At 49.8% G+C, this 22,795-nt stretch overlaps 1 protein-coding gene across 3 annotated transcripts in view; it reads right to left on the bottom strand.

The window, feature by feature from the left end:
* The window catches only part of tiam1a (TIAM Rac1 associated GEF 1a), a 59,894-nt gene extending 37,348 nt beyond the window's left edge, over positions 1–22,546 (bottom strand). The window contains exon 1 of one of the 3 annotated variants that reach the window (XM_023805231.2): positions 21,903–22,546. The gene's annotated coding sequence lies outside the window, so the exon portion shown is untranslated. Of the gene's footprint in view, positions 1–7,233; positions 7,507–21,902 lie in introns of those variants that run through there. The other 2 variants (XM_023805232.2, XM_023805230.2) reach the window with 2 other exon arrangements.
* Positions 22,547–22,795: the final 249 nt, after the last annotated feature.

The following is a 22,795-nucleotide window of genomic DNA, read 5'->3' as shown; positions in this document are numbered from 1 at the left end:
CCACCCTGCAGGACACCTACATCCAGCAATGTACATCCACCAGGGTGTTTAGTATAATCAAAGTCACTCAGCACATGTGCCAAAAACTGCTCCAGTGGCTGTTCTCAGGTTGGCCTCTCTGGAGCCTTATGGCCAGAACTGAGAGGCTGGGGAGAAGCTTCTGCCCCCAGGCCACTAGGATCATCAACTCCCCCAAGTGAAATAGGCTTCAGCTGCTCCAGTGGCTGTTCTCAGGTAGGCCTCTCTGGAGCCTTATGGCCAGAACTGAGAGACTGGGGAGAAGCTTCTGCCGCAACCTGCACTTACCTCAAATATTTTCAGAAAACTTTTTATCTTTACTATATATTTTTATTTTTCGGTAACTTATATTACCAATAATATTTTTTTTTGCTATCCATCTACCTTGTATGTTGCACAGTCTGGAGCAGCAGCAGTCCCTGCTGATGTACCGCCCACTACATTCATGCACGTGACAAATAAAAATCTGGAATCTTGAATCGGCGGCGGAAACTTCCAGAGAGAAAAAAAGAAAAGTGGCGGAAAGGTCAGCTGAGTCAGCCGACGAACTCTTCCCCATGTCCCGGTGAGCGAGTGACCACCCCCTACCGGGTCAGCTCCAGGAATTCCGGAGCAGCCCCCACACACCCCCCCTCCGTGCCCTGAGGGTCTGCCCCTTTTCTGGCATGCTTCAGTGGGATTCCGGCAGCGTGTGCGGTTACACGTGGGTGTGCGGGTGGCCCGATCGTAACCTGAAGCCGGCCCGCCAGAAGCGACGTCCACAGAGCGACTACTGACGATTCCCCTGCGTGCCACAGACTTTACCTGCTCTGATCTGTAGATGAAGCTCCTCTCCCAAATAAGGTGAACGACATCCGGCACAGCAATAACAAAACAAATCGAGCATAAGAAACAAAAACACAAACACAAAGGGAAATATGCCTCGCCACTCCCGTGACTGGCATCACAGCCTTCCAGTGACACACGGGCCCTACCCACACGATCGCTGTGATAGGCAACACGCTACATGTGGGACCATTGACCAATTTACCTGGAAAGGGAAGGAAATGTGGAATGTCGAGATTGGCTTCTAGTCACTGATCATATGCTTCCTCAGAAAAGCCCCCCCCCCTTGGAAATATCTACACAAACAAGGCAAGTCTGAAATATTTATTGTGCTGACACTTTTGTCCGAAGTGACATTTATGTCCTTGTTTATGTTAAACTACAGAACTAAAGAACTTGGTTGATTTAACCTCCTAAAAGGTCATACGTCAGACAGCCCCTGGTCGTCTTCTGGGGTTTTCCAGCCCGCATCATTAACCGCTATGCCCCCTGCTGCTGTTGTCTGGAGAGGAGCCCCCCCTCATAGACAGACTGCAGCAGAGCCCTGCAGAACCAGGTCACTGAGAACCCCCCCCCTCCCCCCTCCCTGCCAACCCCAAGCGTCACTGGCTGGGAGACCCTCCCCCCTTAAAGTCCTGTCTTTTATCTTATTGCAGTCTCTGTGACCCAGCCTTGCTGTATTTGAAGAAGTTACTGCATGCCGTGTCCCCCCCCCCCCCAAGCACGAGGGGCCTTTTTTAAGTTTCTCTAACTGCGAAACGGGCCAAGTGAATTTCTCTCAAATCCACCCCCTCCCCAAAGGCTTCCCCCCCAGCCCTATTTTTAGCTTGATCCCATTTGAACCTGTAAAGCAGAGTCTTTCCTAATTCGTTAAATCACTAAACTTGAATTTTTAATCGCGAGGGACGTTTCTGCATCAGCCTTCATGCAGGACCTCAGTGACTCTGAGGCAAACGGGCAGATTCCCTAAGAGCTGACCACCACTCCTCAGACTTGCGACCAGACCCCCCAGGTAGGATTTCCTGCCGAAGTCGTCAATAAAATGCTCGTCTGCACAAACAGAAATCTTTTGTCTACGTCTGACTAACAGCACATATATACGACGTAATAAACAATGTGGTGTTTGGCTGCATCTGGGGATGTCTGTCCTGGCCAGGGTCCCGGGGGGGGGGTTCACAGGTGGATCCTGGATGAGGTCGGAGCCAAATCACCACCCCCTTTCAAGGGGGGGAGGGGGGTCATTTTTCTGCCCCCCCCCATGACATGGTAGAACAAAAGGCTCTATGTAGGCGGGGGCCAGTGGGCCCTCTAATTGTGGGAAGGTCAGAAGCACTTGTTTGATGAGGTGTGCGGTTACTCTGCAGGCCGGGACAGGAGACGAAATGCAGGAAATTACCGGCCACCCCCAACCCTCCAACCCCTCCATCATCAGCTTACCGGTCTGAAGATCCCAGTTACAGGGCAAAGCCATGCAGGCAATGACTGGAAAAGACTGGTAGCCACAATGTTATTACATCACACTATGTGTTTATATTTGTGCATTATGTAGTCGTGTACACATAACGCACGTCCAGCGCTTATTTCATTGTTATTTTCATTATATTTATACAGCTGGCTGTTCTACAGGAGCAGTTCAGGTCAAATATCTTCCTAAAGGGTACAACAGCAGGACCTGAATCAGCAGCTGCGGACACAGCAGAGCCTCAAGGGCATGACAGGAGGGTGCTTCCCGCCTCTGGACAAATGGGACCAGCCCCAGCAGAGAAGTGGCACTTGGATGTGCGTGCGTGTGTCTGTGTGGTGGTTAGGGGAGGTATCTCAACACCTGGGTCAACAAACAGGCCCCTCAAAGCAAAGTGTGTCTCCTGGAAAAAGAAAACAATGCAGATGGCTAAAGAAGATGAGGAAGAAGATGGCATCTGCGTTCCTTGTTTTTTCGGAGAGAGAGATAAGGAGACGTCTCAGAAACAAAACAAAACACTTACAGGCTGGTTGGGATGGGCAACTGGCCGCAAGTCCGCAGCCACTTCAAGAGATTCCCAGATCGTTAATCACCCACTCGAACCCTTCTGACCCCGCCCACAAACCCCCCCCCAGCACCCCTATTAAATCCTCCTTTCTGCAGTGCAGACAAAAAAACAACAACAACAACAACAGCAGCAACAAAAAAAATCAGGCCAGCAGATCTGTCTTCTCTCCTTCGTACGTGTCTCCGCCCTCTCTACCTCTTGCAGGACCCGTTCCCGTGAATCTGGAGAGGAACGCCCAAGGACAAGTAGCGACAATGGTCGCACTGGGAGGCAGGAATGGAGCGGAATGGAGCGGAACGCCTCGAGGTTTCTGTCTCTCCCCGTCAGACGCCTCTGGGCCGTGTTTCCCAATGACACACGGCAACGGAGCAGAAGCAGCTGCAAGGACATGAAGGACAATGCTACGCGCTTTCATAACAGAGCCCCAGGGTAACTGCCGAGGAAGTGCGCGTGCGCACACCAGCGTCACAAACAGGCCCCGACTGTCACTAATCCTCTTCAGGAGGAGACTCAGGTTCCGGGTGCCCGGCCCACAGGGACACAGGAACATCCCCCCAATCAGACATGTGACCTCCGCTGAGAGCCGTACCTACGAACACAGGGCCTCTCGGGGGCACTTTCACCTGCAAACACACAACTCCCAAGTGTAGAGTTTCCGCCCAGCCAGAGAGATGCTGGACAAGGAGGGAGGAAAAAATGATACAATAAAAAAAGAAAAAACAGACAATTGACTTTTCCCTCTGACAGATATCAGAGATATGCAACCACACCTTCGGTATGAGGAGAAGTAACCAGGTTCAGATAAAAAGCATAAATCAGCTCTGCTTCCTGTTCCCCCATGAGCGTCAGATCTGCATGGTAACTGCGCCCCATTGCTGACCTTTAGCTGACATGGACCCAGCCCATCCGTACACGAGGCGGGTCTGTGGCGTAGAGGTTCAGGACTGGAGGGGGGGGGGGACAGTTACAAGTGGGGGAAGTGACAAGCTCTCTGTCTGCTACACTTCCTCGGTTTTCAGATACCGGCATGTCAATCTATTGGGGGGGCTGTGGCTGTCCTTCTGCACCAGGTGTTTTTGTTTTGGTTTACACAAACCAAGTGAGAAATGCCCCCCCACGTCCTAGAAAAACACTTCTCTGACCCCGCCTCCCTAGCTCCCCAGCCTGCTCCCGAGACCCGCAGCTCCCTGCACGGGGGGTGAGGGGGGGGGGATCAGCAGCCATGCATGGTTTCACAAAGCTGGCCTGCACTCCTAGGGAGACCTAGATCACAATCGGTGGCTCGGGCTGCGATAGCCATACGGGCCGTCACCGCGGCAACGGCATGTGTGTGTGTCAGTGTGTGTGTGTGTGTGTCTGCGTGTGAATGGCACAAGAAGACAAATTGCATAACCATGTATGAATATGACAGAGACAGTAATTCTGGATGTGTGTGTCAGTACATGCGTGTAGGAATAACAGAGACAGTGTACAGCTGTTGGATTAACCTTTAGTCAGCTGATCAGACGTCTTCTTTTAACTTTCAACCCACCCACTCAGCTGAGGAACCCTCTAGAATCTGCCCGAGTCACAGAAACTACGTGCAGGGTCAGCGCCCAAGGACCCTGCGGCGTCGCCGTTCCGCGACGTCGCCATGGAGAACCCAGTCACAAGTCAGAAAATAACCTCACAAAAGCGGCAGAAGAGCAATGCTGATGGCACAGTTTCGTCAATTCACACCCAAGCATACGTACGTACGGACACACCCACAGACACAAACACGCATCTGCGTCTCCATCTTCCGGGGAACTTCCTGGTGAATCACAGCTCACACCAAATGATTATTCTGGGTAACTGAAAACAAAACCCAGGTAAGCTGATACCAATCTAATGGTTTTTGCACTTATCCCTAAGTATGAAACACGCACACACGCACACACACGCACGCACACACACACACACGCGCGCGCACACACACACACACACACACACACACCGGATTGCACCACCTTTCCCGGCGCAGGAAGCTAAGTGTCACCTGACCCCACAGCAGCACAGGCCAAAGTTCAAACTTGGAGACCAGTGAAGCTGAATGGGCCTGCGTGGGGGACCCCTCCAGCCAATTAGCATGGGTGAGGCAGCGGGGGGGTGTGGGGGGGCAGTCAGAGACAAGGCACACATTAATCATTAATCAAAAGGGGAGGAGAAAAAGTAGAAACTCCAGCTTTCCTCCCTCTCTCTCCCACAATCCTCTTGGTGCCCAATCTCCCCCAGGCCCCTGCCTCAGTAAAGTGGCTGGACTTCTCCAAAACATTCTTTGACAAAGTAGCTTTTAGTATCTATGCGTCTGGGACCCACTCTTAACTGTTCACGATAAGAACCGGTTGAAGCAGCGGAATGATCAAGAACTTGCAGTGCCTCTCCTCCGGCCAGGTGTAGCTGGAAGTTTAGCCATCCGGTAGGTCATGGATTGAAATCCCGTTGTCGACAAGGTCCTTAATCCCAGCTGCTGCAGAGATTCCAGCTGATCCTGCTTTCTGATATTCACTTGTATGTCGCTTTGGACAAAAGTGTCAGCTAAGCAAATAAACGGCTATTTTTACTGCAGCAATTTAAGACCTTACCTTGATAGGAGCGGCCCCCACACAACCCTACTAAACTCCAACTCCCGCATCATCAGTACACACCCATGAGCCAGCATACTACAACCCTGCCTCCAGCAGGACTTAGGAAACAACAGGAATGTCATTTTGTCAAATTTGTGGATGCCTGTACGTGCATGTGTGGGTGAGTTAGTGTGTGTGACTGTGAGCGGGGGGGGCAGCCACACATGAGAGATTCACCGAAGTGGGTTACAAAGCGCAACCCCCCAGGTTCCGAATCACCTGTCCCCTCACTGTCAAGCCCTGGCTCTGCCAGGACCCATTTCTGTTCAGTTAAATTCAGCCCCCTCCTCACCTAGAGGGGGAGGGGGCAAAAAAAAATAAAAAAAATCGACCAGATCCTGCCGCTAAAATACTCCTTACATTACTTGCTCGCTGGCATCAGCCCAACAGATTGGTCGCGTGGAGCAGGAATCGCCAGCAGAGGCAGTACTCAGGTCAGGGGCTTGATATCGGATCGTGTTACACGGAGTTAAAACGGCCCGGACGGACGGACAGGCGAGCCTCACCACCAAGCGTGACCATAAACACGCCCCGTTTCCCGGTCAAACAATGGCCCGAGACGTCCCACGGAGCTACAGTTCCCAGGAAAATGTTTACTTGCCCCGATTTTCCCCCTCAAAAGACAGGTGGTGGTGGGGGGTCTACAAAGGGGGCCAGCCTAGGTGTCCGCACCTGGCGGGACCGTGGCGTAAAGGCGCCACACAAACGTGCACTTGTGTTTTCACAAGGTTCGGGGATGAGCAGGAAGCAGGGCAGCAGATCAGAGCAAATACACTGCAAAGAGTCTCTGCTTGTGGGCTAAGAAGAGTGTGCGTGAGAATGTGTGCGGTGGTGGTGGGGGGGGGGGGGCTTTTCCCCACTCCTGAGGCAATGTCTGTGCTCCTTGCATGGCTAGCACAGCTGACCCCCCCACCCACCCCCCAACAGCCCTGAGCGACACCGCGACCTCCTGACCTGAGGAGCCTAAATCTGGCCGGGCATTTTCTGGAGTCGTTGCAAGACTCCCATCTCTCCCTCCTTCTTTACAGCACAACCCCCCCCCCCCCCCCATAGCCCCACATTCCCCATACCCCCCCCCCCCCCCAGGCTAGGAGAATCCTCGCTACTTTTACCATCTACCCCCATTTGCATTTCACCCCTCCCAATTCACAATACAACCACTTCTTCTGCATTGTCATTATAACGATGCACATGGAGGCAGGCTGCTGTTGTCTGTCATGCAGAGCAGACCCCTACAGTGACTTACAGCACGCACACACACACACACACACGCACACACGCACACACACACACGCACACACACACACGCACGTGCACACACAGCTGCAGCCACCAAAACAATACACGCTCCGCACATTTCTACCTAACAGCAGCCCACAAGCCTCGCTGGTGCAAAGTTCGTACGGCTGGGGTTACAGCAGAGACCACAGTCAGTCAGCCCGACCGGAGAATATTCCGCTGTGTTCCATTCTGGGCAGACGCAGAAAGCCCATATCTTCTTATATCTTAACACCACCTTCTGGAGTTGGTGGGGGGGGGGGGGATTTGACCACCATGCCATTTGTCTCAGACAACCAAAGCTGCGACCCCCCCCCCCACAAAATACACACACACACAAAACTGAAGATAAGGCAGAGATAAACACACACACACACTGGCGATAAGACAGCAGGGCACGGGACTGCACACACACACAGATGCCGACAATGCCTCACCTACTCAGCGACTAGCCTGCCGGCGCTCTCGCTCCCATCGGACGGCTTGCCGAAATCCCACACTGGCTAACAGGACGACTTCACTCTGCTTGCAGGGTCATTCCCAACACCGTACTCACAACACAGTGAACCGAGTCCTGCGTGTGAGGATGAGTCTGCCGACTGAGAGGGAGAGAGATGTATGAGCTTGTATCTCTCTCTCCCTTCCCCTCCTTCCTGCTCTCTCTCTCCCATACACACACTCCAACTTTACCCTCCCTCTCTCTCGCTATTTTCTCCTCCCCCAGACTGACAACTGACTGCCAGTGTGAGTGTAGCTTCTCTCTCTCTCTCTCTCTCTCTCTCTCTCCCCTCCCCTTCCTCCATCTAACCCAGAGAGATCCCCCGTCTCTGTTTTAATTGCCTGCACACAATCCCATGATATGCTCACTCGCACACGTATGTGAACAGCTCTTGGCTTCCTCACGTTAATGCGGGAAACATGTCATGGATAGCCGCGAGAGCACGGATGACATCACCGCCTGGCTTCCATACTGGTCAGGGGCAGAGCGTGGGAAAATGGATCAATCGCCCCGCGTGACTCAGCGCTTATGAAAACAAAAACGCGGCGGTGAGGGGACACCGCGAGTCACCGCGCTCCGTCTGGGCCGCGAAACGCGCGGGTCGCCAAGGCGTCGGCGGAGCCTCCCCCGCCGTGTGGCGCGCATCGCTCCCCTCCACTGCCCCCACTGCATTCCAAAATAGAACCTTGCCGCATCGGGGTTCCGCCGTTGCCATGGTGACGACGCCATAGCGGACGTCATAGCTGATGAGCACAGGTGTGGTTGGTTGATTGTTTTCGGGACTCATGTAACCCACCGGAAGAGGGGGAGTCTTTCTCTGGCGTCTGAAGAATGGAGAGGAGGACCCTGCGTGGGCGTTGATGTGGAGGGGGCTGCTGAGATCGCACCTCCACTGAATGTACTGTTGCCTGTGGGAGGGGGGTGCTCTGCCAGCACCACCCACAAAACAGGGACCATCGGGGGAGGGGGGGGGGGCAGCCCAACCGAACAGCGACGGCCACCAGACAAGCCTGGTTTAAAACTTCAGTCGTTTGCACCCGAGCCTTGAATCCTGGCATTCCTGCGTTTGCTCGATGCTCCTTATAGGCCATGAATGCAAACCAAGAAGGAAAAACTCAAGACAGAAGTGAAACAGGAAGCACCGATGTTAAGGGATGTGATTTACATCAATTAGGTCGCAGGTTCGAGTCCTCAACGAGGAAGTGTTTGGGCACCAGTGAAGCACAGATCTCTGTATGTATTTTCGAATGTAACCTTTCTATACAAATATCAAAAAGGAGCCCAGGTTTCATTCTCACGTGTGTTTATGCATGTGTGTGAAAGCCGAGCATGATGGGATAGCAGCGATGAAAGGCAGCTTTCCAATCTATCTGTACTTGTCTATCTATCTATCTATCAGCTTGTGCTGATGGAAAATAAACCATCATTTAATTTTTCCATTTAATTTTTATTTCATTAAATAATTAAACAACCTTAAGAAAGCTAGGAGTGTCAAAGCACAGATGGGGGGGGGGGGGTCTGAATGGTGGGGGCATGCTGGCCCCCTCCCACAAGACAAACAATGGGACAGTGGCACACCTTTGTGCCCAAGGCTCAGGGCAGCATTCCAGGCTGTCAGAGAAGACAAAAGAGCAGAGGCCAACCCCCCCCCCCCCCCATGGAGGGGTGACGTTTGAATTACAATAGCCCTGGCCTAGAGGGGACAACTGCAGATCGGTGCTTCTGTGCAAATGACCACAGGGTTGCAGGTACAGTGGCGGCAACTACAGGATAATAATGTTTATTCGAACGGTGACCGGGAACGTCACGGCACCAGAGCAGGCAGACAGACGCTGCGCCGGGACAAAGCCCGTGTGGGCGGAGTGCCGGCAGTCCGAGCGGCCCCAGCCAACTGCCTTTCGCACATTCACTGGCCCGCAAACACAGTTGCGCAGTTAACAGGTACACTGAGGGGGTGTCCGCCGGGTGCCAATGTTCTTACTGATTGTTACTCACGGCGTTACAGTAAGGTCGCTTCTTTGGCTCTGCCGGCAGGCATTATATGGCGACCCGGATCATTTCGGGGTGACGCTCCCCCGCTCGTCCCCCTGTTCCTGGTCCATGGAGCGTCGTGAGATCCCCTCATTCCCTCGGGTCGCAATAGCCACCCCCGCCTTGACAGGCTATCATGCGAGGCGCGATTGCCGTCACCGTGGCAGACACAGAACGAGCGCGGCTTTTTAAGACTTGCCGTTCCCACGGAAACATTCCTCCCCGCAACCACGCGGTGCCAAAGCACCCGGAGCTGGTGGAAGCGACGCCGCAGCGTTGGGTGTGACGCTCCAACGCATCCGCCGCATGGGGGTCACGGCTGCGTGCGCATGTGGAATGGGAGCAGCCTCATAGAGATACACACACCACAGACATTAGGTTCATGGGGACTCTGTGTGTGTGTGTGTGTGTGTGTGTGTGGGGCGGAGCCCAGGCCACGAGAATGCCTGGGCCAAAGCCCCTCCCCCATCTACTGATTGGCTTAACGACTCCCTCCCTGCATGACCAGGACAGTAGGACAAAGGCCTCAAACAGTATGGTTACTTGCTTATTACCTACCAATCCCACCCCCCCCAACATCCAAACATCACCTCTTACTACAGCAAACCTACCAGAGCTGTTACCAGCTGCTCCTGGAAAATTAATATTATAAAAACATCAACACCACAGACAATAATGCCACTGTCTGTTGTTAATAAAAATGAACCTGAACTCCTTGTCGTGAGCCATTAAATTCCCCATTAGCACCCTCCTTCCCCCCCCCCCACCCACCCCCACGCAGACAGGAAGTGCACCGACGTTTCTGTGCTGATGTGCGCCGGTCAGACGCTCCAAGGTCACATCCCAACTTTGCTCGTGGCTATTTTGGGACCGGCGAGTTAATTCTTGAACATGTCTGCCAAAGAGGCAATGCCCCCCCCCCACCAAACCCCACCCCCTCACTCAATGGGGGAGAACAGAGATACAAAAAACAGAATCAGACGACAAAAATACGGAGAATGATGACATTTAGAAGCTGAACCAAATGCGCGGCGACTCCTGGCCAGAGGTGACCCAGTGCCCTGTCGAACAGCTACACTGGCGACGGGCACATTGCTGGGCATGATGGGTAGAAAAATATGAGCCATTCATGCATATCCCTGCAGCTGCTAATCTAAGCTGTTCATCTCCATCAGACCACACTGTCACTTAAGTCTCTGCTAAGAGCGATTAATAATCACAGATGTTCAATTACAGCTTCCAGAGAAAGACAAATTAAGGGGGTGTAGGTGGGGGTGGGGGGCAAAGTCTTTATTTTTTTAAACAGTGACAGCTCTCTTTACCCCCATGCCGGCGTGGACACAGATGAACATCGGGAAGAAAAAAATAATAATAATTAAAAAGGTGTTATCAGGAGGAAAAACATCTCAGCCAATTAAGGAAGATTTACGAAATGGGGGGGGGGTGTATTTATTCTTCATGGATTGCGGAGCAACACACTTTTCCTCCTTACGGACATGATTACGACAGCCAAGAAAAGAAAGGAAGGAGAAAAACGACAAGCAGATGAAGAGAGCGATATGACAATGAGAAAAAAAAAACCTCAGGCGGAGTGCAGAGGGAAAGATTCCATCTCAGGTTAGAATTTATTTTTAATATATGGAAATTTAAAAGGGTCGACGTCACTGCGGTAAAATGGGCGCTTTGGTGCGACCGGAGGTGAATGAGCCCAGTAACATGGTGGACATTGGCTGCCAGGGGGTGTCATCACAAACCCCAGCTTAGGAAATGGCGCAATCTGAGGCAACCCGAGCAGAGGTACCAGAACACGATCCCGCTCTTGCTGGGTGCCGTGCGGGCGCAGGGGTACCGGCGTCGCAGCCGCGGTCGGGATAATTAGCGGAGAGCCGCTGAGATCCGCCTGAGCGCCGCCCACGACTGACATCAAAGGCCTGGAAGGGGGGGGGGGGAGCAGATTAAACGCGGCGCTGGCCATCCGAGGTGAGAATGGCGAATGCAGAGCATCTCACGGCCCACGGGGAGATCGCAATTAGCATGCAAAACGTACACGTGGCAAAAAATGCTGACGAGTCTTCGACCGTCTCCATAGTCCCTTCCCAGAATGCTGACTCACAAAAATGGGTACATTTCAAGCAACATAAGAGTTTACAGGTCAATGAAGTATCACGAATTGTGGTAAGACTGTGGTGAGAACGGTGTCCTGCTCAGGGACACGGGAAAAGAGAAACACACTTATTTAAATCGAATGCTGTGAAGTGGACAGGAGTTTGCATCCACCCCTCCCCATGACCCTGTAAAATCTGCTCTCCTACTCTGCTCTAAACTACATTCACTTATAAGGTAGGGTCACCTTTTACTCCAGGCAGAGAAACTCTCTTGTTGCATTACCCTGCCCTACTTGTAGGGGGCACTGCGGAGTTCTGACAGCCCAGGATCTTGTGATTGTCACGGAGCACTCTGTCCCCCATCCACACCGAGCATGTGGGAACGCTTGTGACGACTCCATAAAGGGCCCGTGCGTAAAGCCCCGCCCCCAACCCTAGGGGACAGCAGTGAAATTGGCCTGTATCTGAGGCATCCAGTCTTCAGCATGTCTAGCAAACAGATGCTACTGGGGCACAATAGGAGCCTGGATACCCTGGAAGATTTTGGGGGCACGGCACTTTACAGGGGGCCTTGAATTCATAAAGTTTCATACAAAATTACCTGTAAAAATGTATAGGGGGGCCCAAGGTGATATTTTGTCAATGGGTCCAGAATTTCGAGTTACACGGGATTCTCACCTGAGAATTCAGATTAAATAATCTGTCCGGAGACACAAGATACACAAACGGTGTCTTCAAGACCATGCAATGCATGGATTCAGCTTGCCTCAGTCTCCCAGATGCACCCAGCATCACCAAAACTGGGATTTATAACCAGTTGAAATAACATCTATCTAAACTGCAATGCACCTGCAAAACACAAGGGAAGGAAGCTTTCTTTTGGAATAATCGGAGCTTTAATTGTCAATTAACGTGCACAGAGTACAATTCCCGGAGGAGCAGTCTTTCTGGGCCGCCTTCCAGCAAACCTTGATATCTGGCTCTCGGAAAATGGAGGGACGGACATAACGGTTAGTGTTCATTTCGATTTTACAGAGACACTCTGAGCTAATTGCGGAAAAACTGTAAATCGTTCAGCGCTGGTATGTCATTACACTCCTACGGTTCACTCAGACTTCAATTCACCGCCACAGACTGTGGGACATGTTAAGCCCCAGTTGAGTCTGGGAGACTCCACCGGTTCTGGCTGCACAGACCTTAAGCCTGTCGGAGCACGTGTGAGTGCAGCAGAATGCCGCATATTGTCCCATATTCATCCTGCAGCCTGAGATGAGCAGCGGACGTGAACCAGACTAAGCAGCTCTCAGTTAATTCACGCATATTTATTAAACAACGAACAAAACTTAGTGTATAATAAGATTCTCTGTGTGGGGAGACATTTTTTAACTGTACAGACATGCTCTGTCCTTGTCCATCCTGCAGCTCTGAGACAGAAAACAAGCCTTCCTTGTTCCTGATGGGGAAGGCGATTCCCCCCCACCAACAAGGCTGTACTGGCAGCCCACCCTGACACAGCAGACGGGCTGTTGAATACGCAAGACCCAAGCCTGGGCAGGACAATCTGGGCTCATCTTGCTGGGTAGAATGCTGGAAATCGGGCTGTGGGGTCCTGTCACTGTGGGGGGCACAGTGTTTGGCATGGAAGTGGGGAAGACATCGCCCAAGTGAGCTTCACTGCGTAGCCAAGTGTGTGGACCACATCCCCGCGATAACGTTGAGGACACGTGTTACCGAAAAACATATGCAACAGATCACCGCGATACGGCCAAACACGCTCAAGTCCATTGTGCCAGTTCCTGCAAGTCGGGGAACCCCCGTTAAACCAGCCATATCAGGCCAAATAAATAAAAAAAAAATTTAAAAAAGGACCTGTTTCAGCCATATTTGTTACGTCGTTTGGAACGACTGGTTTAACACGAGACAGGCAGCTGTGTAAACGACTAAAGGTCTTAGCGATAAGACACAGGCAGATTGGGTTTTTATATATATATATATATGTGTCTTCCAGGAAACTGACTCCCAGCACTTGAGAATCTCAAGTCGCCTGTGAACATGAATGGAAAGTGAGAGCAAGAGGTGATACACGAGGGCATGAGATGCCAGACGGGCACTTCCAATCAGCACCGGACAGCCCGAGTCGGCTATTTTGGGAGGCCAGCGATCAGAGTAGCGGCACTCGATGTGTTGACCGTAATGGCGCCACGCCAGACGTTTTCCAGTCCACGAACAGCCACTCAGAGAATGTCTCAAGTGTTTGCTGACAGGCTGTGACCGCCGGTGCAAATCCCCCTGGCTTACAGCTGACTTACATCAGATGGCGTCACGCAAGCGAGTCTCTGCAAGGCCTGGCTAAGCAAAGTCAAGCGAGGCGCTTCAATCTGATCACTCCCCGACTCCGGAAGGGTCACCTGTCGGAAGCTCCCTTTAAGCGGCGGGAAATGGAGGCAAAGCCTCAAATGGTCGGTTGTGAACAAACACACGCTTTTGGCTGAGGGGGGGGGGGGGGGGGGGGAAGAGTGATGTAGAATACCACGTGGCTTCATTATCTCTGCTAGCGATGCCACTGAATCCAGAATTTTATTCTCCTCGATCTCACTGTGGGAAATAAACCATGGGGGCGTTAGCTGAGCTGACAGGACCTCTGCGGGGCCATGACGCCGTTCTCACGGCCTTTTTTATGCGTCTGGTTAAACAAAAAGCGAGAAAGACATCTATTCCAATTATTTAGTCATTTTATGCTATTACGCACCTCTATTCGGTAATATGATTCTGTAATATAATGCACTGGCAACCCGGGCAAAGTCAAAAAAAAAAAGTCAGAGCATTATTGTCAGCTTCAGATAAATGGTGCGTGGAGTCATAAAGTGAAGAACATATCGTTCTCGTTGGTCATAGCGAAAATGTGAACAGAATATAAACACTGGAACATATGGGCATGACATTTCAAGTTATGGATGTTAAGGCACAGACGAGGAGAGACATGATCTGATTCGTGGGGGAAAGACTGTGCAAATTTCGCATGGAGCTTTGGAATGGAAAGCAGGATGTGCAATAAGTAAATAGGTCTAGATTCAGAGTTAAGAGGCTAAATCTGCAGCCAGATGGAGCCCTACCTTATAGCCACTCCCTGCAGTCCATGACACGCACACCAGACCCTGCCTTAAAGGCAGATAGCATCATACAAGGACACCACTCACCCGAAGCAGCCTCCTTCCTCCATTCCACCCTTCTGGCAGATGGTGCAGGATCTCAAGTCTTCTGACCACGAGATTTAGGGACGATTTTTACCGCCAGGCAATTAGGCTCCTAAAATGCTAATTATGCACTAAAATTATTTCTGCTGCCACAATCCGACACTTTGAGGCCTGATTCCCAGACTCTACCTGCGTCTGTTACACATGCGATCTTATTATTTGTTTGTTGTCGCAGTTTTTAGTGTCAGTGAAGGATGCACACAAGAATTTCAGTGGATTATGCGCCAAAGGCAATAAAACAGCCAGCACCCACCATGATGGACCGCGGTATTAAAAGTGGGTAGTAGATGTATCTTCTTTAAAAAATATATATGCAAATGATGTACATTTTTCCCTAAGTTTCAAAATGATTATTTCAGGCAAAAACAGGAGAACAATCAAAACTGTAACGACTGGACAGAGACGGACAGGAATCAGAGATGAGCAAGATGAGGTCTTCCGTTCCTGCTTGTGACAGCGACATGGGGAATCCAAACCCTCACCGCCGTCCCTTTGGTAAGACCCAGTGACTGCTGGCTACCGTCTCTCCGTTGCTCCTACCACAGCTCAGGCTTTATGCGAAGGGAAGATGCGCACGGCATTTGCAAGAGACACGGAACATGCAAATGGGTTCAGGTGTGACAGAAAATCCACCTCTGTTTATTTTGACTCCCTCCTCATACGTCCCCCCCCAAAGCCCAGCCTAGCCTAGCCTAGCCTAGCCTAGCCTAGCGCTCATTACTTATATCACAGCCAGTAACAGCAATGTATTGAGGGCGCCATTCGAGCTCCGCTGTTACGCTCAGCCGTTACATCCCATTACCAGGACCATGGTTTGACACCTCCCAGATCTTCCACCCGGTGGAAATGGGAAGAAAAAAAATTGCTTAACCATTATTTGCAGAACGAGGGGAGTGTGCACAGTGTGTGGTGGTAAGGAAAGGATTTTTTTTTTGCCTAATATTCCTACCAAGATGGAATGATACCATATCCCAATGGGGGGGGGGATGACACCACCCTTGACAGGCAAGTTTAACTGCCATCACCCACCACATTGTGTCACTCCGTTAGCCATTCCATCAACATGCCCCCCCAGCCCCCACCACCAACACAACAACAATACCTTGATCCAGTTAGAGAGACCTCCCCAGGGAGGACCGGGGACGTCAGCGCAAGCTGAGACACAACAGCCCTAACCCCACAACAGAAGCCATTAATCTTCAGCCCCCTCCTACGCGTTCCCGCCTGGCTTACAGTATAACGCCAGTGTTCAGCAAAAAAATAATAAAACAAACTGACCAAAAAAAAAAAAACCGCTAACAATAACCCACTGAGAAACAGTGACCCCCCCTCCCCCCTCCTCACACCAAGATCTCCACATGCTTGCAGAAGATTACCTAAACGTAGGCGATTTTTGGAACAACATTCCGTGCCCCCCTCCTCACCCACTGAAAAAATTCCTAACCCCTCAAACCTTTTTTTGTGCATGTGTGTGGGCATTTCCGTAGGCGCAACAATCATGTTTATGTATACGCTTCTTTTTCAAAATTCCTGCCAGAAAATTCTTAGAGATCAGAATAAAGGGTGAAAAGGAGAAATGGAGGAGTTGGTGTGCATCATATGTTGTGTATATATCACACCTATATATATGTTTTTCTTCACTATTCTGTCATTTGCCAGTTATAATTCATCACAAGTCTGCAGGGAGGTATGCAAGCAAGTATCTCATTGTACTTGTACAAATGACAATAAAGCTTTTGAATCCTTGAACATACAAGATGGATACACACAGAGATGAAAGATTCACCAGTCACCACACACACACACACACCGAACCAGCACCACCAGCTACAGCAGTCATCATTTATGGGAAGAGTAAGATGCAGATAATGCAAACTGGTCATACAGACGAGTCCACTGCCCAAGTAACAGAAAGCGTAGTCTGGTCTCCAGATATTTAACAGGAGTGTGGCTGCACTGATACCGCTAACCGCCACTGTGCTATCAGTGGCTCTGGCTGAACAAGCGGAACTTTTGGATTTTCTGCATGGGATATGTCACTCGCCACTGGTGACGGACCACCCCCGGAGTGCGACTGGAACCTCTAGGAACGTCAGAAACACGGATCAGCAGAAGGCCCATGTCCCGACCTGCTTTATAAAGACCCATCTGCATATGTAACGAGGGAAAGAGCGGATCTGAGAAACAAAGCGTCGCTCTTCTTAATAAATAAACAGCGGCTTTTTCTGACGTTTGTCCCGCAGACGCTCATTCAGGTTCACCGTGTGTTTGACTCGCCATTGACTGGCGTTCCATACAATCCAACAGCGGCCACAGATGGAAGACCAGTGAATCGGCCCCATGAACAATGAGGTCAAACAGTTCTGAAAATGAGCATAACTAAACCGTTTATTACTATGCAGCCTCTATTAACACACACCCACCCGTGTCTGTGGGAACTCCAGCACGAGCAAAGGACTGGATGGTATCATGCCAAAGGCTCCAAGGGCCCTTTCAGGGCTACAGCGAGATCAGAGACAGCCACTCGACAGCTCCGGACACGTCCTGGTGATGGATTGCTTTGTCCACACGCTACGGAAACTACAAAGGAGTCCCCGACAATCATTACGCTCCCAGTTCGATCCTGTCTGTCAATCAAAATGGAAAACTGTCACCCCGGCACCTGAAAGTGAGAAAATACTCCTCCTGAGAACCACTGTTATGAAAAAAAAACTGGAAAGGTTCAACCCTGCACAAGTCCCCGTGGCAACAGAGGCAACGCAGAAGCCTGACAGTGAGATACAGTAATTACCTGGGTGTATTACTGTCCTTGGCTAGGGAGGAGAACATGTTTTGAAAGATTTTTTGGGAAGATGCCCAGCATTCGTGCAGCCATTACACAATGCGCAGGCAGTATACTCCATCGTGGATTACCTGCTGCAATGGGCTAAATCTGTTTCAATTCACTCAAATACTTTCACCAGTGGAAGTAAAGGAGCTCCTATGGAATTCCATACGAGTTCTGCGCACTCAGAAAAATGGGCGTGTCAAATAGTGAAGGTTCAGCTTTCTCAGCTTAATCAAGACCTTTTCAGACATTAAATCAACAGCAGTGTGTGTGTGTGTGTGTGTGTGTGTGTGTGGGGGGGGGGGGGGGTATTAGTACACAATAAGACTAATTTCAGTTCCCTTGGAAGAAACACACACACACACACACACACACACACACTTAAAACACAAGTCTCAACAAGAACAGTAAACTCCTTACTTAGGAGTCTTCTTAAAAATGAAAGGGTGATTAAAGCAAAACGTGAGGAGAAAATGAATTATTCACGGTGGGAAAGCTTTGGAAAAAAAAAAAAGTAAAATATGCGCATTTTAAGAGCTCATCTGTGTTTCATTTTACAAACCTTTTTTTAAAGAACAACAGCATTACACACGACATAAACCGCTGGAATTATCATAAGAATGACAGCGTATTCATTCATGTAGGGGTGTCGCCATTCTACGATTTCATCTATTTCCGAACTGACGGCAGTAACTTCACAGAGGGATGGGGCCACTGGGCTTCCCCTTGGACGGCAGACCAAAAAACTCCGCAAGTCTTAGCAAGTCTCTCTGCAGGAGCATCAGAGTACTTCACACCTGTGTGGAAGAATTTGCACGCAGATGAGATCACCTTACAGCCCCCTGGGACCACCTACAACCTGCTCCCAGGCCATTTTTCACAGGAAGCCCCCAATTTACCACCAGTAAACATTCACTGGTTTGCAGCCAGGTTGTGGTCTACATCTGCTGGTGAGTCATTCTGGAATGTCGCTGGATACGGCGAGATCCTGAGCACCCAACTGCCACAATGGTGCTTCACCCTCGCAAACTGTTTGCACTTCTCTGTGGTTTCCAGGGCTGTGGAGTGCTATCTAAACACATCAGCGTGTGCATGCAAATGCAGTGGGACTTAAACAGCTCCCATGCAGAATGATGACATAGGTTTTTTTTTTTTAAATCCCCTTCCAGTTGACTTGGCCTACCTAGACTGGGAAACCAGGTCACACAAACAAAGCCCAGCATGCGCCTGTCCTGCCTACGGCCATCTCACGTTCTCAACTATCTCCCGTCCAAAATCTGGCTTCTCGAAATGCCATGGGAGGGCATGTGGTTCGCTTTTGATTCCGAAAACATGAGACTTATGACGCGCAGAATACCTGGGTCCTGAATCGGACAATTTAAACCTCTAAATGTGCTCATGAGGAAAGAGGAGAGATTGGAAGAGAGAGAGAAAAAATCTAAATCCAACCTACTGACTCATATGTTCCACTAAACCATCATAGCTACCAATCTGGCAGGAGAGAAAAGCCAAAGCTCTGAATTATTCTCAAAAATAAAAACCTACTTCTTGCGAGGCACTTGGTGCTTTTATTTGAATGACATTAATGCCATTTGGCATTAAAATACAACGAAGGGCCACTGGTGTATGCCTTTCAGAAAACAGCATCCCAGCAGCCAGCCCAAACCCGTAATCGCAGGCTGGGTGGCATCCCCTCAAATCCTTTGCACCAGTCCAACTTCGCAGGTGCTCTTAGGCAAGTTCTCACTCACAGTGCAGGCACTTCTGAATCACTTCCTGCCTACTAACTTTGCGGGAAGGTTGCTAGGTGACCGATGTCTAGTCAGACAGGACAAGGAAGCCGCCCCCCACATATTGATTCGTAAACAAAGGCTATCGAAATGTAGCCCCACCCACTCCAAGCACTTATTGAGTCATCTGTAACGGTGACATCGTTTTATTTACATAGTTCCGGGTACTTTACGGGCTAATAATGGAGACCAGTGTTAGGCTAAAAAGGGAGTCTTATCGCCGTTGTAAGAAAACGCACCGCTTCTATACTGTCAGTTTTTAAGTAGTGAGTAAAACAAAAAAAAAAATCAGCATTGCTATTTATACAGGCAAGAGATTTGACGCTCCGCTTTTTCTCTGAGTCCATTGGGAGAAACTGCAGCATTTGCATTCTGATACTTGTTTCGAACATCTGAATATTGCAATGCGAGCTGACGTTTTCACACATCCGAAACCATTGCAGTGGTCTTGACACAGATTATGCAACATGTCTGCGGAAAAAGATGGAATTTTCAAAATGAAAGTATGATTGCTAAGTGAAAATACAGTGCTTGGGGAAAATAGCCATGAAGAACATAGAGGACGTGTATTTTGGATCATATTGTAGAGGGAGGACGGTCTGACTCATTATCTGACGAATGCCCCCCCCCTTCAGAGCTGTGTGACTGGCTGTCATTTCTGATGCTATGTGCTTCAGTGGTTTGGAGGGGGGTTGCAGCCCGATTTGAGTGGCAGCTCACTGCCCCTACATCTCTGCAAGACCGCCAGCTCCTCACAGCCCATAACTAAAGTGGGAATCCGGGAAGGTGGGGGTGCGCTACTGAACACCCGCCATCGAAACAGGCATTCATTAGGGAGCTGATTTCTGACGATATAAAGAAAGCCACACTATCAGGAACGACACTGTTTCTTTTCGAACCGACGGCCACGTACCCGGGGGGTGGAGGGCTGAGCGCCCAGCGGCGTGCGGACTGTGGCCGGTCAGCGGGCGCCCGTCGGACAAAGCGCCGCATTCCCGTCACACGGAGCCCCTCTGGCAACCCGGGGCGCAGTGAGCCTGCATGCCCGCCCCCAGGCGCCGCGGCGCCCCGTCATTAGGATAATGTGCCGTGAACATGCGCATTCCGAAAGGCGGGACACAAGCTGGCAGATCTGTCACTCCTGAAAACTACTGTTTACCTCCGATTAAATAAATGGACACATGTTATGAACCGTATCGCGCTCATTACATGTTTAAATGAAATAGAGACACTATAGGGGAAGGGAAATGGTTTAGAGGGCAGTCAAGGGAGGGATAATATTAAACCGTTATTAGATGGCCTTTCCACTTCTCGCACACATGCATTTTTTCCTCTCCCATGACTGACTCCCACTGTAGGGATCAGTGCACCCTCTCCACAACATGCGTTTTACCCGGCCCACTAGAAATAAGGGCAGGTAATTTATAGGGCCGAGTTCATCGCGTGTCCATCTGCAGAAGGATCAGGTACCACGCCACATTCTCACACGGCTTAAAAGCTATTCGCTCGTTTTCACAACCAGCCATCAAAAAAAACGTGTGAAATTAATGAGTTTGGCATTTCTCCTCACCTATTTAAAAACAGCAACCATGTTATTACGGATAACCTTGACTACCGCTGTTTCCGTAAGCAATCGTTTGTGGAAGCCGGGTTTCACGAAGGCATATGCCCCAAAAATGAGATGCTTACAGAGGGATCGCACCGGTAAAACGTTATATTTTCATGTTACTGCATTATTATGTATTCAGTTATTGCGGCAATCATGTTTTTTTCCTCAAGTCTATCGCTTATGGTTTATACCTACGACGTTTCGTCGCTGACTTAAGTGACGAGCCGCCGCTTCTGTAATTCATATAGAAAGCATTTATTTTTGGCTCACACTCCTTATAATGTACATGCACACATATATAAAATGGCTAACAGGTATATTCGACAGTGTATAGGCTGAACTGAGGTTTGTCTTCCTAAAAGTAATCAAAACACATGCATTAACACGCGTCGCCACCCACAATGAATGGACTTAAAACAACCGACAGATGTAGAATTACTTGCTGTGCATGGTGTCTTAATTTTGTTATAGACATGTTTTGGTATTTAAAGCGGACAATACCGTTCTATTACATATTGTTTGACATTCCCAACGTGGTTGCAAAGACAAACAATCCTATAGAAATGTCTCTATCCCCTGGGAATATTCGACATAGTGCACCGGACTCATATTTCTACAAAAAAAAACGTTAAGATGACAAGAGCTGAGGTTTAAGAAAGCCAGAGCCGTCTAAATACCTTTTAATAAAACGTTTTCAAACACGATTTGGTTAATTATGTAGCCGGCGAAACGTAAAGCAAATTGGCCCGGCAGCATGTTTAATGGAACATGTGAGGCAGCTCGCCAAACTGCGCCTATCGGGCAAATGTGTTGCACCTACCGACAGACTATTGACGCGTTTATTTGTAATTAAACATCACCAATGCGCCTGCAATTTTACACTCGCTATTGGAAAACATCAATGTATCATTTTGCACTACGAACGAGACGTCGGCCAAGAGGGGAGACTAGATGGTGCGGACACATAGCAGCAATGATTAAGCACAGTTACCTGCATTCCTGCGAGATCGCAAAAAGTCGCAGGCTGTCGGATCTGTGAGGTACGATTACTCAATTGAATTAGCCTGTGAAAGGGGAAATTGGTATCATGCAAGACCTTAACTGCATACTACTCACCTGGCATCCTCGTCGCTGTAATTGCTGACATTCGATTTAGCAAAAGCGAAAGGTAGCGATGAGAGGCATCACCTGCTGCTACCGCGGCTTCAGTGCAGCGCACGGTCCATAGAAGCTGCCATGTTGTTTTTGCACTATAGCAAAGGGAGGAGCTGCCGGCACTGGCAGTCCTACGCGCTCCTCAGCCTAGCGGACCGGCGATTTGCCCCTAGTCCAATATTAGGTTTATCAAGGATACAGTAACTGCTTTGCGTAGGAATACACATACCCTGTATTAGCATGGACGTGCATAATGACGACTGTGATTATCTCTTGTGTACGCGTTTCATTCAGATGAAGAATATTATAACTTTGAACGAAACCCTCCCTCCAGGACATGCCGAGCTCCTCGTTATAGACTAACATTGGAGACTACCCACTATCTTCCCTTCCTGGGGGGGGTTTGGAGAGTAATTTCAGGACGGTGGGCCACACCGTCTGCATGTACAGCTGCTCAGCCCTGGTATCAGATGTAAGGTCGGGAGACCACCTGCCTCAAATATCGATTTGAAGCTAATTCATTACGCCCCAACCCCCCTTTTTAATTACATCGGAATTCTTAATTGTTTATGGCTCAGAAATTCAAATGAAATCCGCACTTAAAGAAAAAAGCCAAATTTCACCGTCGGTTTGAAAATGTCCATACGCAGATTAATTTTAATTGTATCCAACATGTACTACAGTAAGAGATGGCATACTAAAGATGAAGTCAGGATTAAACTGAAGTCA

The sequence above is a fragment of the Paramormyrops kingsleyae genome, chromosome 18 (assembly GCF_048594095.1).
Source record: "Paramormyrops kingsleyae isolate MSU_618 chromosome 18, PKINGS_0.4, whole genome shotgun sequence".
NCBI lineage: Eukaryota > Metazoa > Chordata > Actinopteri > Osteoglossiformes > Mormyridae > Paramormyrops > Paramormyrops kingsleyae.
Note: the sequence above shows the minus strand (reverse complement) of the source record. Positions and strands in the feature narration are given on the sequence as shown.